A 17,974-nucleotide genomic window follows, 5' to 3' on the forward strand; every position below is an offset into this window, starting at 1 on the left:
GGACAGTGGTGGATCACAGATCAGTAAGTAGTGGGGCCTGGCTCTCTCTGTGGAGGGGTGGGGGAAGGAGAGAAGGGAGGGTGTATGGGAACATTGGTCAGTGGCTGGTACTGGCTAGGTTGGGTTACATGGCGGAGGGAGCAGGATGGTCTGGCAACGGGTAGTCATCACTTGCAGTTCTGTGAGTCAGACGGGCATATGTGCCTAGCCACTTGGGAGGCAACAGACCCCCTATCGGTTCAAAGAGACCATCCCACAGAACCACGCATATTGGCGTGACCAGGGGCCTTGATAGGTAAGGTTAGCCATGTTTTACTTGAACAAGAACAAGTAGCGCAGATAAGGTGATAAGGGTTGAAGATCAAAATGTAAGAATGCCATGGTGTTTTACCAGGGGCAGGTGGGGAGGAGGTGGGGTGGGGCTGGACCTCACGTATGGGCAGGTACCCTATGAGATGCCCCATTATTTGAGGGCAACAGGCCCCATGTCAGCATTAACAATACTAAGGCACTGTGGTGTAATGCCGTGTATAGTGGCATAAGTAGAGCATACATCAACAGAACGTGTGGTATGTTGATAGGAGCCAGCGGATGTTGCGGGTTGCGATGAGGTGAGAGTACGTGAAAGGTCAGGGGGTGGGGCCAGGTGCGTGTTGTGAGTCACACAGGGGTGTTGCATCTCGAGCGGGTTAAATAGGTGAAGCAGGACCTATGGAGGCACCAAGCTGTGGCTTTGTGGGTCTGTATGTTGCGGCACCCCTGTGGGCTATTGCAGCGAGAACTACAACATTTTAACATATGCCAAGGGAAGGGAGAAGGTGAGACCAGTGAGGGTGGGAAGGATGGTTTTAAGGAAGGATCTGGTGTCCGCACCTTCTGCCTGCTCCGGGAACTCAAAGAAGTGGACATTGTCTCTGCAACTTCTATCTTCAAAGTCTGTTAGTTTATTCCGGTTATTCAACATTGTTGAGCTTGTTCTCCTTAGTCATGAATGACTGTTCCATTCCTGTCACCCTGTTGTGGAATCTGGTGATGTCAGTGGGAATGGAGTCGGATTCTGCAGTGAGATCTGAGATATTGGTGACCATGCTCTCTAGCTGCTTGTCGACTGCTATAATTTCCTGCAGAATGAGTTCCATCGTAATGCCTGGCTTCGCTGTTATAGGGGAATCTGGGGGGCTTGTGGTGGGCAGTGCCTGTTGGAAGGATCCGGACTGTTGTTGGGAAAGAGCCTCTGGCTCTGGGAAAAGTGGTTGGTGGGTAGGTTTGCCGATAGCTTTGTCCGTGACAACATTAGGTTGGGCTTCTGCCTCTGATGGAAATGTGTCCTTTACACGGATGGGGGATGCGTGGGTGGCTTAGTGGGTCACACACTGCCTGTAGGTGGTTAGTATGGAGCTAGTCCTGCAGTGCCTATGGGCGTGTCCCCGATGTTTGGCAATTAGTATTGAATCTCAGTCTTTGGGATGGTCTCCTCAGTATGTTTTGGGTCCTGGTGTGTGATCTCGATGGGGGGCCAACACGCCGGAAGGTGGCATCAGTGATTGGAAAGCAGATAGAACAGCTGGTCAGGGCCCCACAAATCTGGTGTCCTGATTGTAAGTCCAGTGGCGTAGGGGTTGCGTAGAGGAGAATGGGTCCCCTTACAGCATGATATAGCTCGGCTCAGGATCTCCGGTGAGATGTGGCGAGGAGGTTGTAACACACAGTGGCTTGTCCCTCCATGTCTTGGTTGTTGAGGGCAAGTTTGGGGGCGTTATTTAGCCCCTCTCTGATATGAACCAGGAGGGGGGATAGCACCAGGTCTCGCTTCAGGGAGGCGTCCGGTGCATTGGCACCTTGTTTGCCATCGGGCCCATACGGACTAGGCAACCAGAACTTGGCAGAGTCTAAGAAGACGATAGGAGGGGGTTATGCTCAGTGTGTGCCTGTGCTGACCTTCCTCCTTTGCCTACTGTGGTCTGTCACCCACCAGGCCCACCCCAAAGGTATATGAGGCAGGTTGAGGAAGTATGGATCCTTATGCTCCCCCTGGCAATCTTTTTGAGGAGGGGGTAGGTCATGTGGCACCTGCTGATCCTACGTGTCAGGCAGGAGGCCGACGTAGATCTGGGCAGTGTCCTGGGTGCACCCCGTAGGTACCATCTGGGGGCCTTCCACCCATGGCTGGGGGCAGGGCTACAATATACTTCACCACTGGCAGCCCTGGCGCCAGATGATGGCCATTGGTGTTGCGGTGGGGGCTGTGGTGCTGCAGCGGTCCAGGCCTGGTGGTCAGGGCTCCTTCGTGCCTCCAAGGTGTTTGGGGAGGTGAGCTGAGTGCCGCCAAGATCCCCTGTTGTCAGTTGAGGCGGGGGAATGCAGCTGGCTGCCTATTTTCCCTTCTTCTCTTTCTGGGGCAGCCTGTGTCTCCTGGTCGCGTTCTCTGAGCGTGGAGGGAGCTGTCCAGTCACAGTAAAAATCAAGCCTGTGGCTTTCCCACTGGTGAAGGCCCGGATTCAGATGGCAGTTGGCGGGATTGTGGCAGGAACTACAGGGTTACTGCAAGCCTGGCTATGTAGCGGATCATCACCTCTGTCAATGAGGATGCAAGGGGATGGATCAGGATGTTCTCCCGGTTCTCGGAGCTCTTCCCTTGACCCTCGTTATCCTCCAGTGCACAGAGCTTCTCTTTCAGTTGGCCATCATCGATCATGGCCAGACCACGCCCCCCCCCATGGTTTAGATTTTGTTTTACCTGTTATGCTATATTGATTTATATAGCACACTAATCACCCAAGAGGATATCCAGTGAGCTTTGGCAGGTGTGCAGGTGTGTGGTCACCAAAATCTTCAGCTTTTTGCTGAACTCAAGAAGTGAGGTGTAGTGCCTGATGTTTTGAGAGAGGTTGTTCCATGTCTTCGGTGTGATTTGGAGAATGAGTGACCTCCTGTTTTGCTTTTATGGATGTGGGCAGTGGGTGCCAGTAGGAGTGAGGCAGAAAGTAGTTGTCTGGTGGGTTGGTGAAAGTGTATGCAGCTGTTCAGCTGTTCAGACTTTGTATGTGTGGTTGACAAGTTTGAACTGGCTGCACTTGTGAATGGGGAGTTAATGTAGCTTCCTGAGGTGTTGTGTGATGTGGGTGAGGTATGGGAGGTCAAGAATGAGTCTTGCTGTGATATTCTGAAAGGTCTGGAGTCTTTCTAGGAGTTGTTCAAGATTCTGGCATAGAGAGTGTTGCCATAGTCCAGCCTGCTGGTGATGAGTGTTTGCACAACAGTCCCTCTGGTGTTCTGAGGGAACCATTTGAAGATCTTTTGAAGCATGCATAGGATGTGGAAGCAGGAGGTGCACATTGCATTGACTTGGGCCGTCATGTTGAACTTATCACCCAGAATGATCCCTAAATTTCTTCCATGGTCTGTGGGTGTTGGTCCTAACTCTGATGGCCCCCAGATGGAATCCCATGGGGGAGTCTAGTTGTTGTAGACCAGTACATCCATCTTTTTAGAGCTGAGCTTCAGGCAGTTCTTTTACATCCAGTCTGCTACCATACTCTTGCACTGAGAGTGCTTCTGATAGTATACTGTATTTTCTGATATCTGTGCAGCTTTGTGAATAAAATCCTTGGATTTTCCACAAAATGTTCTTCTGATATGCAATATTGTTATCTGTTCATGGAGTTGTGCTTTCATGTCCTCTTTCTTTCATAATAGCATTACTGATGCTCTGGTATTGTGCCATCACTTCTGCTTGTTGTTGTCCTCCTGACATTATTTCAGTTTTTTAAAACAGTGATTTCACATCCAGGCTGGCACAGGAATTTAATTTCCTTTCTCTCTATTTAGGCCTTCATTACAAGTGGCCCAAAATATCTGCTCTCAATACTTGTGACTTCACTTCTTTTACAGACCCTCAAGACTGATTCTTCTTTCTGCCATTGTGACTTCACTTCTGTTCTTAGCCACTCTGACTGTTTTACTCTTGGGCACTGTGACTTGATTTATACTTTTGTCAAATGAAGTCTGACCCTATGTGTTCCTTGCTATTGTGATTTCACTTCTCTTCTTCACCATCAAGACTGCTTCCCGTCGCTACCATTTTGTCTTCATCTCAGTTCTTGGCCGTCATGACTGCTTCTGCTTCCGCCACTTTTACATCAATCTTTGGCTATCATGACGGTTTCTACACTTATTCATTGTTACTAAACTTATGGTCTTGGCAATTGTACCACCTTCAACACTCTGCCATTGCAACTTCACTTCTGTTCTTGGCCATCATGGCTGCTTTTTCTGTCCACCATTGTGGAATCACTTCCACTGTTGGGCACCATGACTTCCATGACCATTGTGGCTTCACATCAATTATCTGGTTTTAAGATTTTATTTCTACCCTCTTGTACTGTGACATCACTTCTACTGGTCCTTGTAGCATGACATCAATGTGTGACTTCATGTTCTCTCCTGACATTGTGATTTGACTCCTGTTCTGGCACAGCTGTGCTATTTCCATTTTCAGGCAATATGGCCCTCATTCTGACCTTGGCGGTCTTTTCGCAAGACCGCCGAGTTACCGCCGCGGTGAAGACCGCCGACCGCGGCGGTATGCCGCTGTGCGCATTCTGACCGCTGGGAGCGTACCGCCGGAAAACCGCCAGCAGCCACACTGGCGGTCGGCGGGAAAGTGGAGACTGGTCAACCTCCACCGCCACGCCAGCAGAACACCGCCCACAGAATTACGACCCACATTTCTGTGTGGCGGTCTTCTGTTGGCGGTCTTCTGTTGGCGGTCACCTCCCCATGGCTCCTGTCACCTCCCGGAGGACCAACGCACAAGGTAAGTTGATCGTCCGTGAGGGGAGGGGGTGGGGGGGGTGTTGTGTGATGTGTGCGTGCATGGGGGTGTGCGTGGGAGTGTGTAGAGGGGGTGTGTGAGTGCGTGCATGCGGGCGGGGAGTGCTGCTGTGCCTATGGGCAATGTGTGTAGTTCGGCGGGTGCGCATGTCGGCATGTATGTGTGCGGGTATGTGTCCCCGTTGTGTATGTGTGTGTGTAGGGGGTGTGTATATGTGCATGTAGGGGGTGTGTGCATGTCGGGGTGCGTGTATGTGCATGTCGGGGTGGGGGTGGGGAGGGGGTTCGTACCACCTCTGTGGGGTGGCAGGGGGGTGGAGGGTGTGGGGGGAGGACTCGGGGGGGCAGTGGGGGGTGGGGGAGACCCCTATCAGTGCCAGGGAAGGAATTCCCTGGCCCCGATAGTGCCTACCGCCATGGTTCGCATGGCGGTTCCCGACTGCCAGAAACCGCGGCGGTAAGCAGGGTCATGATACCGTTGGCGGTCTTGGGTCGACCGCCGGACCGGAGTGCGCAGACTCCAGCCCGTCGGTCATGACCGCCGTGGCTGTCGGAGTGGGGAAGTGGCGGTCGGTCGCGGCGGGGACCGCCGCGGTCAGAATGCCATTTTTAATACCGCCGGTCTGTTCGCGGTCCGACCGCCGTCTCTCCGCCGACCGCCAAGGTCAGAATGAGGGCCTATGTTTCTTCTTTTGTAGTCTGGGATTATGACTTCGCTTCCTTTCTCTGGGATTACGATGACATTTTCAATCAATTGATTTCTGCTATCTATTTCACAATATTCCTAGCAATACCTCCACTTTTGGGGATTTTTACTTCACTTCAGCTGCACTGTCTTCTGGCAGTATTATTACATGCCCACTCTCTGAGATTGCCACGTCATTTCCACGTTTGGCATTTCAGCAATTTGTTTATTCTTTCATTGTGACATCACTTCCACTTCTAGAAACTGCGATTATGTCTCCAGCTTTTGAGATTTTTACACCACTTCAGCCATACTCTCTTCTGGCAAAACATGTTCACTCTCTAAGATCGTCGTTTCCACTCTAAGCATTTTGGCAATGTATTTAATCATTGGTATGCTAATGTAACCTACAGGTCTTCCCATCACTTTCTTTAATTTATTATTTTATTGGGGGTATTTATAAAGTGCAGTCCTAGGTCCAGAGGACATAGGAGCGAGCACTGTTCATCACAAACAGGGTACACGTCCCAAACGCGAGACATGCAGCTGTATTTGCAATTTGAAAGTATGGAATACAATCAAAATCCAGAGGAAAAAAACATTACTTTATATTGAAGAAGAATGGGTGTTTATATTTAGGAAGATAGGAAAATTGTGAATTTAGTAATGACCTACTTTTCTCGCATTTTGACATCGCTGTATTGTACTTTCCTGAACTATGATCACACTTCCACAATTTGGCGTTGTGAAGCCTTAAGTGCACTCTTTGGCATGGAGGCATTTTATTTAGGTCCTGAGTACAAATTTAGGCTGATTTCAGACCCCTTTTTAAGCAAATGTTTGTACAGGGTTAGGAATTCTAAGCAATAATGATTATCATATCTTCGCTGTTTTCCTTTTACAGATTCGGGCAGAGAAGAAAATGCCCAGTGTTAAACTTGCTATGAGGCAGATGTAAGATTGCAACAAGTACCTGTCTCATTCCGTTTGTTCACTGAGTTTATTCAGTGGAAGAAAGTCTTATTGGCTGAATGTTTCATATTTGTTAGATCTTCTCTGGATGACATTAGCATAGATAGTGCTGAATCCGTTTTTAGAATTGGGATGCTGCTTAAGTGTTAAGGTAATGATGTATATTATTCTTTTGTTGTGATTTACTAAAGAAATTATACTTTAGCTCTCACCATAATGACCGTGTATTTTTTGTGATTTACTGTGCAATAGGAACCCCTTGATTTTAGGGGTGAGACAGAGATTTTTTGAACTTTCCTATGCTGCTAGGGATACTGCCCGATTTTCTCATGATTTTGCTACCCATTGAGACGTATAATTTCTGGCTTTTACATACTCTGTACAACCTCGCATCTGAGAGCCTGAATGGCATTGATTCTGGAATTTTTGTAATAAAATACTTTAACTTTTCTTTGATGTCGAATTTAAATATTGAGTTGGCCCCTGTACTATTTTACTCTGAATGATGGTTGGAGAGGTATCTTAATTTGGGAACACATTCCCTCATAAAATTGAGGTTTACTACAGTCTCCGATCTAGTAAATTGTGGGGGCACTGAAAGAGGTAAACTTTGGGGTATCCAAATGTTGGGGTAAAGTTTTGCTCCCACAATATTTTAAATACTGATTCTGAATGTTATACTCAATTTCCAAAATCGAAATTCAGAATAGGAGATATTTACTAGATCCAGAAATTACCTCACCCAATGGTAATGCTGGGCAACAGGTGTGGTAAATATACCACCCTATTTCTCATCTCTGGCATCAGGATGCTGCCACTGTTCTCTGACATTGTGACATCAAGTCTTCTTGTGGCACTACTTCCTATACCATTACAAGTTTACCTCATCTCTCTTTTGCTACATTATTACAGATTTTCTGTTTTCCGATACTGCAATGCCACTGTATTCTGTGGCACTATGGCTTCACCTTCACTTTCTAGTATTATTTGTCAGGTCACTTCAGTTTTCTCGCACTGCACACACTGCCATAAGCTGGAACATTCATGTCCATTCTGTAGCAATGTGATATTAATGTTGAATTCATCTTTCTTACTCATTGAAACTGTGCCTTAACATTCATTCATTGGCGTTGTAAGTGATGTCACCCATGTTCTCTGGCACTGCAACCTCTGGCACACTCTGTGGGACTGTGAGTTCACATTCACTTTTGTGCCATCACTTTTGGTCTCCAGTACTGCAACTTCTGTCTTACTCTAAACTGGTGACTATACATTCAGTGGCACTGAACATTACTCCAGTACAATATATGCCATATTGTCTAGTATATGACCTTTCTCTGGCATTGTGACATAATTTCTATTCTCAGCGTGCTCCATATTCTCAGCTACTGTGACATCATGTTCACTATTCAGCATTGTGACATCACTTCAAGTTTCTTATCTGTAAAATAAATATGCTTTTTGAAACTGTGTTGTTACATCAAGTCTCTAGTAGACTGACATCACATCTGTTCTCTGGTGGTTCCCCATCTTCATTACTCATTCTTAGAGTGTTGTAAATTGTATTTGCAGCAGGATGGTAATATGTCAGAAAGTTTTCCTTCCAACTTCCGTGTAAATTGAGGATGGTGCTTGGCCTAGATGGACATCACAGAGTATTTTACTTATTAAACCTAATTCATACAAGGTAGTTCCTAGAGTCAACATTCGCCACAACAATCTGACAACAATCAGGCCAGCACCACAATAAATCTGAAAAACCCAGATGATGATTTATTATGGAACCAACACTTCTTAAAAAGAAAAAGAACATGTCCCCACTGTCGGTGAGTCTTGTTAAATGTTTTTTACTATTGCCTTGATATATCGAAACGCTCGCTTACCATGCACTACTATTTGTTTTGACAATTGTACTGCTCCTTTTTTATTTGCTCATGCTACACACAGCCAATAACAAACAAGTCCTCATGCTTAGTAGACAATCAGGCATTGCTTCATGCAGCATTGTGTTCTCACCCGATATGGTAAGAATAGAGGACAGGGCTTAATTTGTAAGAAAATAAGAACCAGAAACTTTGTTAGGAGGCCAGTAATGCATACACCACCCATTGCTGCTGTCAATGCTGCCAATTACAATAGCAACACGGCTACTAACCTTCATACAACTACAAGTGTGACAATTCCAACTAGTCCAGAACCCTAAAGCTATAAGAATGACTTTTGTGTCAGGTATTAGTTAGTTTTAATGTATTTTTAATTAATAAACAACTGTTGTGGTGTCATCTTTAAATTAGACAAGTACCGCCACCATGTGGCAAACTGTCATAAGTGCCGGTGTTGACAATTAAATGCCTGTTTCAAGCTCCAGAAACTACCGGCTCAAATTAATCACTTATAGAAAGAGACATCCAGCACCTCTCTGGGCTCACCTTCACAGCACAAACCCAGTCACAGAAGGATAGCACTGGTCTGTCAAACTAACTTATATTGGCCTAACAGATCGAAATGGCTTTCATTGAATGAATGCATTCATCAGCGCCACCTCTGGAAAAAGTCAACATTTTTAATATATATAGCACCACACTGCACATCCTCAAATATTGCTATTCAGCATAAATGTATTGCAATTAATATTTACTCCACCCAGCATTCTTTCACAATCAGGTTCTCCTCCATGGGGTGGGAAGACTGGATATAAAAACTATAGCCCGACATATCGGACTAGATTTTCAAGTAGCAAGAAAGAAAGGGAGCTGCATTACTGAGTACCCTTGGAAAGAAGTGACAGCATGTATTTAAATCTGTACCTCTGATAACTGATGAGCAAGGAAATGAAATATATGCTGCTTACAAAGAAGTAAAAGTATTTTTGGAAACAAGGGTCTCAAAATTTTGTAAATGTGGCAATTAGCCAATGAGCCATGACCCCAAATTTAGGCCATTGTTACAGCTAGGGGATGCGTTCTAACATGATTTTTTTGCAAGGTATGAATTCCTAGAAATGGAAAATATGTGATAACAAGTTATCACTCTTTTTGTCGGATATTATTGAATTACCAACCATAGCCGACAAAAAATGATGGTTTTTATATTTTTGATAAATAGCATACAAATTCATGATAGTATGTGGAAAAAAAATCTAATTCCACCAGATTGGTTAAATTCAATACAATTTAAAAATAGTTATGATTATTAATTGTAATAATAACAATATCATCTTTAAAATAATAACAATAAAACTTCATTGTATTCCTCATATATTGATATAGATTATATGCAGAATTTTCACTTACAATTTCAAATAAAAATAGTTGTCACATCTTACATAAGCAATGTGTGCTATGAGTGAACAGAAACACAATTTTATCATTCACATTTCTTGTAATCATCAGAGATCTCTGCATCTGTTTGATTTTCACAGGTGTCAAGTCTGCACATCAGTGCGCTTGAGGTCATGTAGACAGGAGACACATGTTAGCAGTTTGTAGTTCCTAATGCAGATGCAAGCAAGTAGATCTAACATAGCTGGAGGTGCTGTCTGCCCCTCCATCCAGTCCACTACCAGTAGCTCTGTTCCCTCCAACTTCCTGTTTTTCCAACTTCCACCCTCTCCCAGTTCCCATTTAGCATGCTTCTTCAGACAGTACTGCAAGGTGGAAGTTGATGACTCACCCTTTCTTGCATAGAATGTGAGATATCTCAAGTAATTCATGTGATGAACCAAACGTTTTGGTGCAGACAGCATGCATGAGGATTGCTCTAATATGTCCATTAGTTCTTTAGGGAGATTCCATTAATCTCTGAGCTGTGAAAATGTTCCCTGTGTATGTCTGCTAGCAGGCATGATTTTGAATGCACTTACTTCTCCCACAAATGCGCTTACTGTGTCACATCCGATAAATGTATGGAAACCTATCAAAGCTCGACAAACATTTTCAAAGACTTGCACACGTATTTTAGTACCACATTTCAGAAACAATTTTGCCATGAATCTGTCATGGAACCTCAAACACATAATAAACACAATAAACAATGCGGGCTGACTGATTGATGCCTTTGTGTCAGGAGAACCCTTGCAGCAGAGGCTAAGTGTCAGTTCTGCTTGGGTTTGTGCTGCACAGCAAAGGAAATGCACCAGTTCTGTTGGATCCACAGATGGGCTGGCAGAACACCTTCAGGCCCACTTTCAAGGATCCAGGCCTGGGGTGGCGCTACGTGGCAGGGAGGACTCACAGATGTAAGGGTACAGGTGCTGGATTCAAGTTTTTTGGAGCCTTCTGTCCCTGAGGCTCTAATCAGAAGGCCAGCCAACTAGTCCTTGGAGTCACTCTGGGGTCCTCCTGGGTTCAACAGATGCAGCTCCAGTCCTTCTCAAAACCCCTGTCATTTTTACTGAAGCTAGGCTAGTAGTCCCATTGGCGAATATGGAATTACATGCTGAGAACTTCCAAATGAGACTGCTAAAGATGGTATTTAGGTATCAAATGCACTTTTCCATTAAACCTGACTTCGCTCAAGTCAAATTTAATGTAACTATTTTACAAATTCCATCTTTAGAAAGCTGCCATTTTGTTTCACAAAGTTGTCCAGTAGCTGTTTTCTGTTACATACTGCTGTTGTTATGACAGACTGCTGCCCTCCAGGGGAGAGGTGAGAATGACTCTCAAGAAGAGGAACAAAGGACCTGCAGAGGGAAGAGATGTGACCTCCTACAGGCAGGATGGCCAGAGAGGGTGTGAGCCCAAAGGCGAGCTTCAAACTTAAAAGGGGCTGATGTTTTGTTTAGCAGACAGGCTGGCATCTCAGTCAGACAGAAAAAAGCTGCTGCCAATGCAGGTTGATACCATTATACAGTTAGTTTTCACAACCACACCATATAATAATTCACAGTTTCTCATATCTATAATTTTCTTTCTGTATCTCTGTAGGGAAAGAGATGTATTGTAACTTTAAATCTAGCAAAACGTCATTATGTCAGAAAGTTCAATTTTTGGTTACTTTGGATCCCTGTTGTGGTAGTTGAGGATTGGTGCTTGGCTTGGAAGGGATTCAGAAGGTTTTGCTTCTGATTAAACCTTCTACTTTAATCAAGAAAGGCTACAGAGTTATCTTTCATCACAACACAGTGTGACATTGTTGGAAAATAGATTATTGGTAAGGGCAGGTAAGTACCTACACTTAGCAATAGGCCACTAACCTCCACCTAGGTCCAGTTAGGTCTCAATAAATTAAACCCAGTTCAACCCTTGGTAGCTTGGCTACAAGCGACAAGGCTTAACTTAGGAGACAAATGTGTAAAGCATTTAAAAATCACAAAACAGTAAATATGTAAAACGCAAAACACAATAAAAATCCAACACCAATTTATAAAAAATAGATTATATTTTTATCTTTACAATGACACCAAAAACTATTACAATCGGATAAGGGGAACTGGAGATATTAAGTTTTAAAGAATTAATGCTTTCTAGCGCATAGAAGCAACTAGAGCTCAAAGGGTTTAAAAAGTCCAGAGTTCAGGCTACCCATGAGGTAACACTGGCATGCTTACTTTCAGAAGAGCTTCTTGATTCAGGAAAGTGGTCCACAGCACCAGCCAAGGGTTCAGAGGCTCTGGTTTGCCTTTTGGGGTCTGGGACTACAACTCCCACAATGCAGCTTTTCAACTTGTGGCGTTGCTCCAAACGTCTCCAAACTTCTGGATCTTCTACCAGAGGTCCTTTTTGGGGCCTTGAAGTGTCTACAACTTGATCCAAGGTTCCAGAAGCTCTGAGTTGCTCCTTGGAAGTTGGGACTACAATTCCAAGAATGCACCTGGTCAGAATCCTCAAATGGCCACTGGATGCTGGTCAGCTGGGCTCTGCTTGCAGGACTTGATGCAGGAGGCGCTGGGCAGCTATTTTGTACCTGTAGAAAACAGGGAGTCCCTTCCTGAAGGAGTAGAGGAAAGGCAAAGTCAGTTTCATGATGAAGCCCAAGTATACAGCTCTTGCAGTCCTTCAGAGTGCAGTGTCCAGGTACAGGTCAGGGGTCCAGCAGGGCAGTCCTTCTTCCTCTGATATTCTTCCTTGTTGGGATCTGGTAGGGAACTGAGGTGTGGGTACAAGTCTGCCAGTTTAAACCATGCTCCTCGGTGAAAAACAGGGGAGTCCTGGTTCTCCAATCAAGTGCAGGGTCCTTCCCCCTGTGATGACCACTTCCTGGAAAGTATGGCAAAAATCAATCCCAGGGAGCAACAGTCCTCAAAAATCCCTCATGGCTGAAACTGATTTTTGGAGGTTACATCTGGCTGAGCCCACCCACTGGTGTGGCTAAAAATCCTAAACACACCCCTCTCCTAATCTAATAAGGGGGAACCTAATTGTCTGGATTTGCAGGATGTGAGGGAGGTGCTCGGTTGCTCCAAATGTCCTTCCCTGCCTTTGAATACCAGTTTGGCAGCCCCCCTTCCTGCTTTATCCTGTGCTGAGGGAAGTTCTCCTCCCCAGGCACATTCCTTTGTGTTCAGCCCAGGCTACTTCACACCTCATTAAGGGAGCCTGGCCAGGCTGCCAGAGGCTGGTCAATCAGAGCAGAGCACCACAGGGCTGAAGTTGGCAACTTTTTATGTAGAGTTTAAAACTCTTTATCTGAACAAGTTATATTAAATCCAACAATTGTAAATTGTGGGAATTATTATAACAATTAATTTGATACCAAACTTAATGTATCTGACACTTAAGGGGACTTTATAAATTAAAATAAAGTCTCCCCTTTCTAGCCTATGGAGGCCATTCACTACACTGAGGGAAAAACAGATTTGGCTGTTTTAACTCACCAGGGCTTATAAAACTATTTTTATAAGGTCCCTGATTATAGTTACATAGCACCCAGCCCTAGGGGCACATAGGGCACACCTTAGGGGTAACATATGTAAAAATAAGGCAATTTAAGACATTGGAAGTACTTTAATTCCAAAGTCGAATTTGCATATAACTTTAATTTAAAAGCAGCTAGCAAGGCAGGCCTGCCTTTAAAATGACACTAGGCACCTCAGCAGTGCACCTAAAGGTGCACTACCTATGCTGTGGTCCCTACACTTACATGCCCTACCATGTACTAAGGACTTATAGGTAGGTTGACATAGCCAGTTATAATTAGCTTTATTTTCATACTTATTTTATACAGAGCACAGGCCCTGGGACTGGTTAGCAGTACCCAGGGCACCATCAGAGTCAGAAAAACACAAGCAAAAACTGAACAATGGGGGCAAAAAGTTAGGGGGGCCTCTGTAATCAGCCCTGTTTGCTCACAGACATCACATGCAGTTTGAGTGTGTGACATCACTTCTGTCCTCTGGCACTGCAACATGTGCAATATTATGGTAGTGTGATATCACATCGACTTGCTAGCATTGTTTATAACACTGTTGTCTGGCACTTCAGCTACTGTCATACTCTCTGACATTGCGACTGCACATTGACTTGCAAGTTTTGTGACATCATCACTTCTCTATGACACAGCAACATCTATCTTACTCTCTGGCATTGTAACTTCACATACACTTGCAGTGACATTGTTTGTAACATCACTTATACCATCTCGCATTCTAGCATTTGTCTTTGAGTCTGCATGTGTGACTCTGCCCACACCTCTTACATGCTCCTGTTGGCAGTGTTTGTGACATCCCTTCTTTAGTCTGGCATTGCAATCTCAGTCATACTCTGCCAATGAATTCACATCCGCTCTAGCACACAGTCAGTGGCCCTGCCTTTGTTCTCTGAAGCAGCAGCATTTTCCGTAGTCTCTGAACCTGTCACACGACCTTCTCTCTAGAATTCTAACCCCATCACAGTGGAGTGAAGGATGGGCTCATGTGTAAATTCAAGACAGTGTAGAAGGAAATTACACCCTGTACGGTTGTTTCACACCAGCCAAATCTCTCTCCATCTCATGTTATTTAGAGTTTTGTATAATGAATGACTGATTTTCCGTAATCCGTAATCCAAGATAATGAGGACCTGGGTAGGCGTCATTACTTTTAGTTAAACTGTTATCCTCGTATGAAGGCATAGAATATGAAATCGGTGTTTTTGTTAGAAAAAAATGGTCAGTGTTAACGCATTAATAAAATCTACTACATGAGAATACTTTGCTGTGACAAAAAAACATTCGGGCGGATTATTTTATGAAATAGAAAATTTCTGGCAGTGCTCTAGCCCATAAAATTACTTCACACCAGTGATTTGATATTAATAATCCCATTGAGGCCCTGTTTTACTGTGACATTGTTGTCAGTATTGCTGTGGGATTGTTGAGTGGAAGTAAAGTGTTATGAATAATGCAATTGAAGAAGGATTACTTTTTTATTACTTGTTTTTTTACGATAATTTTTTTTTTTTGCCGTTTCACCTGAAACATGGAGCAGGTGCAATGTAGAAGACGACGTAAACTTTCAAATAAAATAAAGTGAGTGGTCTTACATCTTGAATACAGATGTGCAAAGTTGGGAACCCTCGCTGCAAAGTGGGTTGCTGTTCCTACTTTTCAAAGGTAGAACTGGTGACACTCAACAGACGTCCATCGCACCCCTGAGCTTAGCCTTACGACCGCAAACACATTAGCGCTGGCCCATGCAAAATAGCCATACATGCCCAACCAAAGTGATATATTTGTATCCATCAGCTGCACTTAGGTAGTCATGCATGATTCTTTTTTTTCCAGATGGAGAAAAAGGCAGAGTGTCTATAAAATCGGGGGAAGAGCTTCCAGGGGTTTGTAATGTAGTATTATGAACACACATAAAAGATATGGGAGTTCATCTAAAAAAAAAAGGGTAGTGTGTATCAAGCAGAGATCTCTTGCACTATAGGGCCTGATTTAGATGTTGGCGGTAATGGTCCACTGTCAACCATTCGACTGAAAACCCATCCGCCGCCCTGAGCACCAGGCTGCCATATTTAGATGTTGGCTGTGACATAGACTTTAACCCGCCAAAGTCTAGCCGACTCCGCCAAGCATTCCCATGTGCCATGACAGCACCAAAGAAAAGTGTGGCAAACATTGGGACTCCAGCCACACTTACCGACAAGCAGATTTGGATGTGTCATACCGCCAAGCAAAAAGTGGCGTCCAACCTCCACTTCAGACTGGGTGGACTGAGGGAGAAAGGGACATGAAAACTCACCTTTTATCCTGATTCCACTTCTGGTTCTGGCTGGACATGACTGGGCTGGACCCCCCATCGCTCCTGCCATGGGACCATGGAGAAAACATTACCCCCTGCTGGACAGGAAGGTGGGCAACCCGCATTGGCTGTGTTCATTAGGGGATCACTGCACATGGGCATGAGACAACTTCAGACATATACATGTCACAGTCATTTTTTCAAATTACTGCCACATGCATATATTGAGGACACAGTGGATCGGACATGGATGATGACACACTAGTACACAACACATATCAAACACATATAAAACTGTCATTATGGCATCAGTATTCATTGTCAAATACATGCTGTCACCACAATGATACATTCAGATTAACTGTGCTGATGTGTGTACTTTGCAAGTGAATCGGTACCTGTCATGTTCTGCGTGTGAGTCAGTACTTTTATGTGTGAGCTATGCGATTGGTTGGGTGAGGTAGATGGTGGTGTAGTGGGTGATGTGGTTGTGTCAGTAGGTGCGCCACTTGCATATGGCATGGATGTTTTTGTGAATGTTGTGTTGTATGTTGTGTTGCTGTGTGCAGAACTCAGGTGCATGTTGTTGTGTGGCAGTCACAGTAGTGATGTGTGTAGTTGTGCGTTAATTTGTTTGTGTATATGAGTGTGTAGTCGTGTTGGTTGTGTTGGGTGTGGGTGCAGTGTCACTGGTGTGTGTATGTTGTGTCATGGATGTTTGTGTACGTGTGTTTGCGACATGTGGTGTGTTGTGTCATGTGCGATGCAGGGGGACGTGTATGTCAAGGGTAGAGTGTGTATGTCTGTGTGTCTTACCTGTATTCCACGGCCACCGACATTGTCCGATGTCCACTGGGTCCAGTGATGTCCTTCCCCCGTCAGCAACTGTGCAACTGTGGGTCCACTGCGAGAAATTTTTAAGTCAACATTTTCACTGCCTTCTTGTTTTTGCACTACACTCTGTTTATCCTCACCAAACCAACACCATCCATCTAACATTGCTGTACTACTGCAACAGTAGGCTAAGTGACTCTTCTCCTGTTTGTTTGGCAGATTTGTAGCCCACTCCACTACCACATTTGCAAGAACCCAATGAGGACGTATGCCACCTAAGGCTGGGTGAAGGTTTTTAACCTTAAAAGACTATGGGCCACATGTACAAAGAAATGTTCTTGTCACAGAAACATGCCGTTTGCAACAGGAAAAATATATTTTGGGATGTAGAAAGCCTAAATTAAGATTTGGTAACACATTGAGGGCAACCCTTCTTAATACCGAATCACAGTGGTATGTGTGAATGTTTTGAGACCGAAATGCGGTTGCAAAACATGCACATTTTATCACCAATTTCAAATTGGTGATAACCCTTTCACAAATGGCCAAGGACCATGAACCACTGTCTACTCTTAAAAAATGAAAAGAATACTTTTCATTTTATTTTTTAAGTGCATCCTATTTTCCTTTAAGAAAAATGGGATGCGTTTAAAAAAATGCTTTATTTAAAAGGAATCACATGCATGGTGGTCTGCTTGCCCCAGCAGGCCACCATCCCTGTGATTTTTGTGATTCCCAATGGGTCCAAAGTGAGACCTACCTCATTAATACTCATGAAGCAGGTAAATTTGCGTTCCACTGGGAATTGCAAATGAAACTCAAAAGAGTTTCATACATTTGAAATAGAGATTTCCTAATTGTGATTTGCAGGAAATCACAATTAGGAAATTTCTAATTCAATCCTTCGTACATGTGGCCCTAAATTTCAAGAGACCACTACTTGCTAAACACTACCCTTGTTTTTTTAGATAGACCCCACCACATCCTTTATGTGTGTTCGGTGTTATTGGGGTTATTTTGGTTTAGTCTTTAAATACTCCTTGTTTGGCCCTTTTTATGTTTGTTTTGGTATTATGTGTGTTCCCATTCCCTGTATGTCTGAGCTGGTGTTTGGAATGCTGAGAGTGAATGATGTAATAGAATGCTTGTGAATGGTAACCTGCTGTGGCTGTAACTCAAGAGCCTAACAGGGAACAAATAACTTACGTCCTACCTGAATGTGACTCTTGTATGGAGACCTTGCCCTATAAAGTTAACGTTTTGTTGACAAATTGTTTAAAGGACCAGCGTGAAAGTGCAGCAGGACTCTGGACGAATTTGGGGGCCATTCCTGGAGTGAGGCCTTTTAACTGTAAAGGAATATTCTGAGCTTGCCCACCATTAAATCCACTAGAAGATGGTGTAAGCTCAAGCTGCAGGTCAAGAGGAGTCAAAAGGGAAGGGTGGGAAAGGTGGGTGATGTGTCCAAATGTCTTGGCCTAAGC

Source organism: Pleurodeles waltl, chromosome 6 (assembly GCF_031143425.1).
Source record: "Pleurodeles waltl isolate 20211129_DDA chromosome 6, aPleWal1.hap1.20221129, whole genome shotgun sequence".
Taxonomy (NCBI): domain Eukaryota; kingdom Metazoa; phylum Chordata; class Amphibia; order Caudata; family Salamandridae; genus Pleurodeles; species Pleurodeles waltl.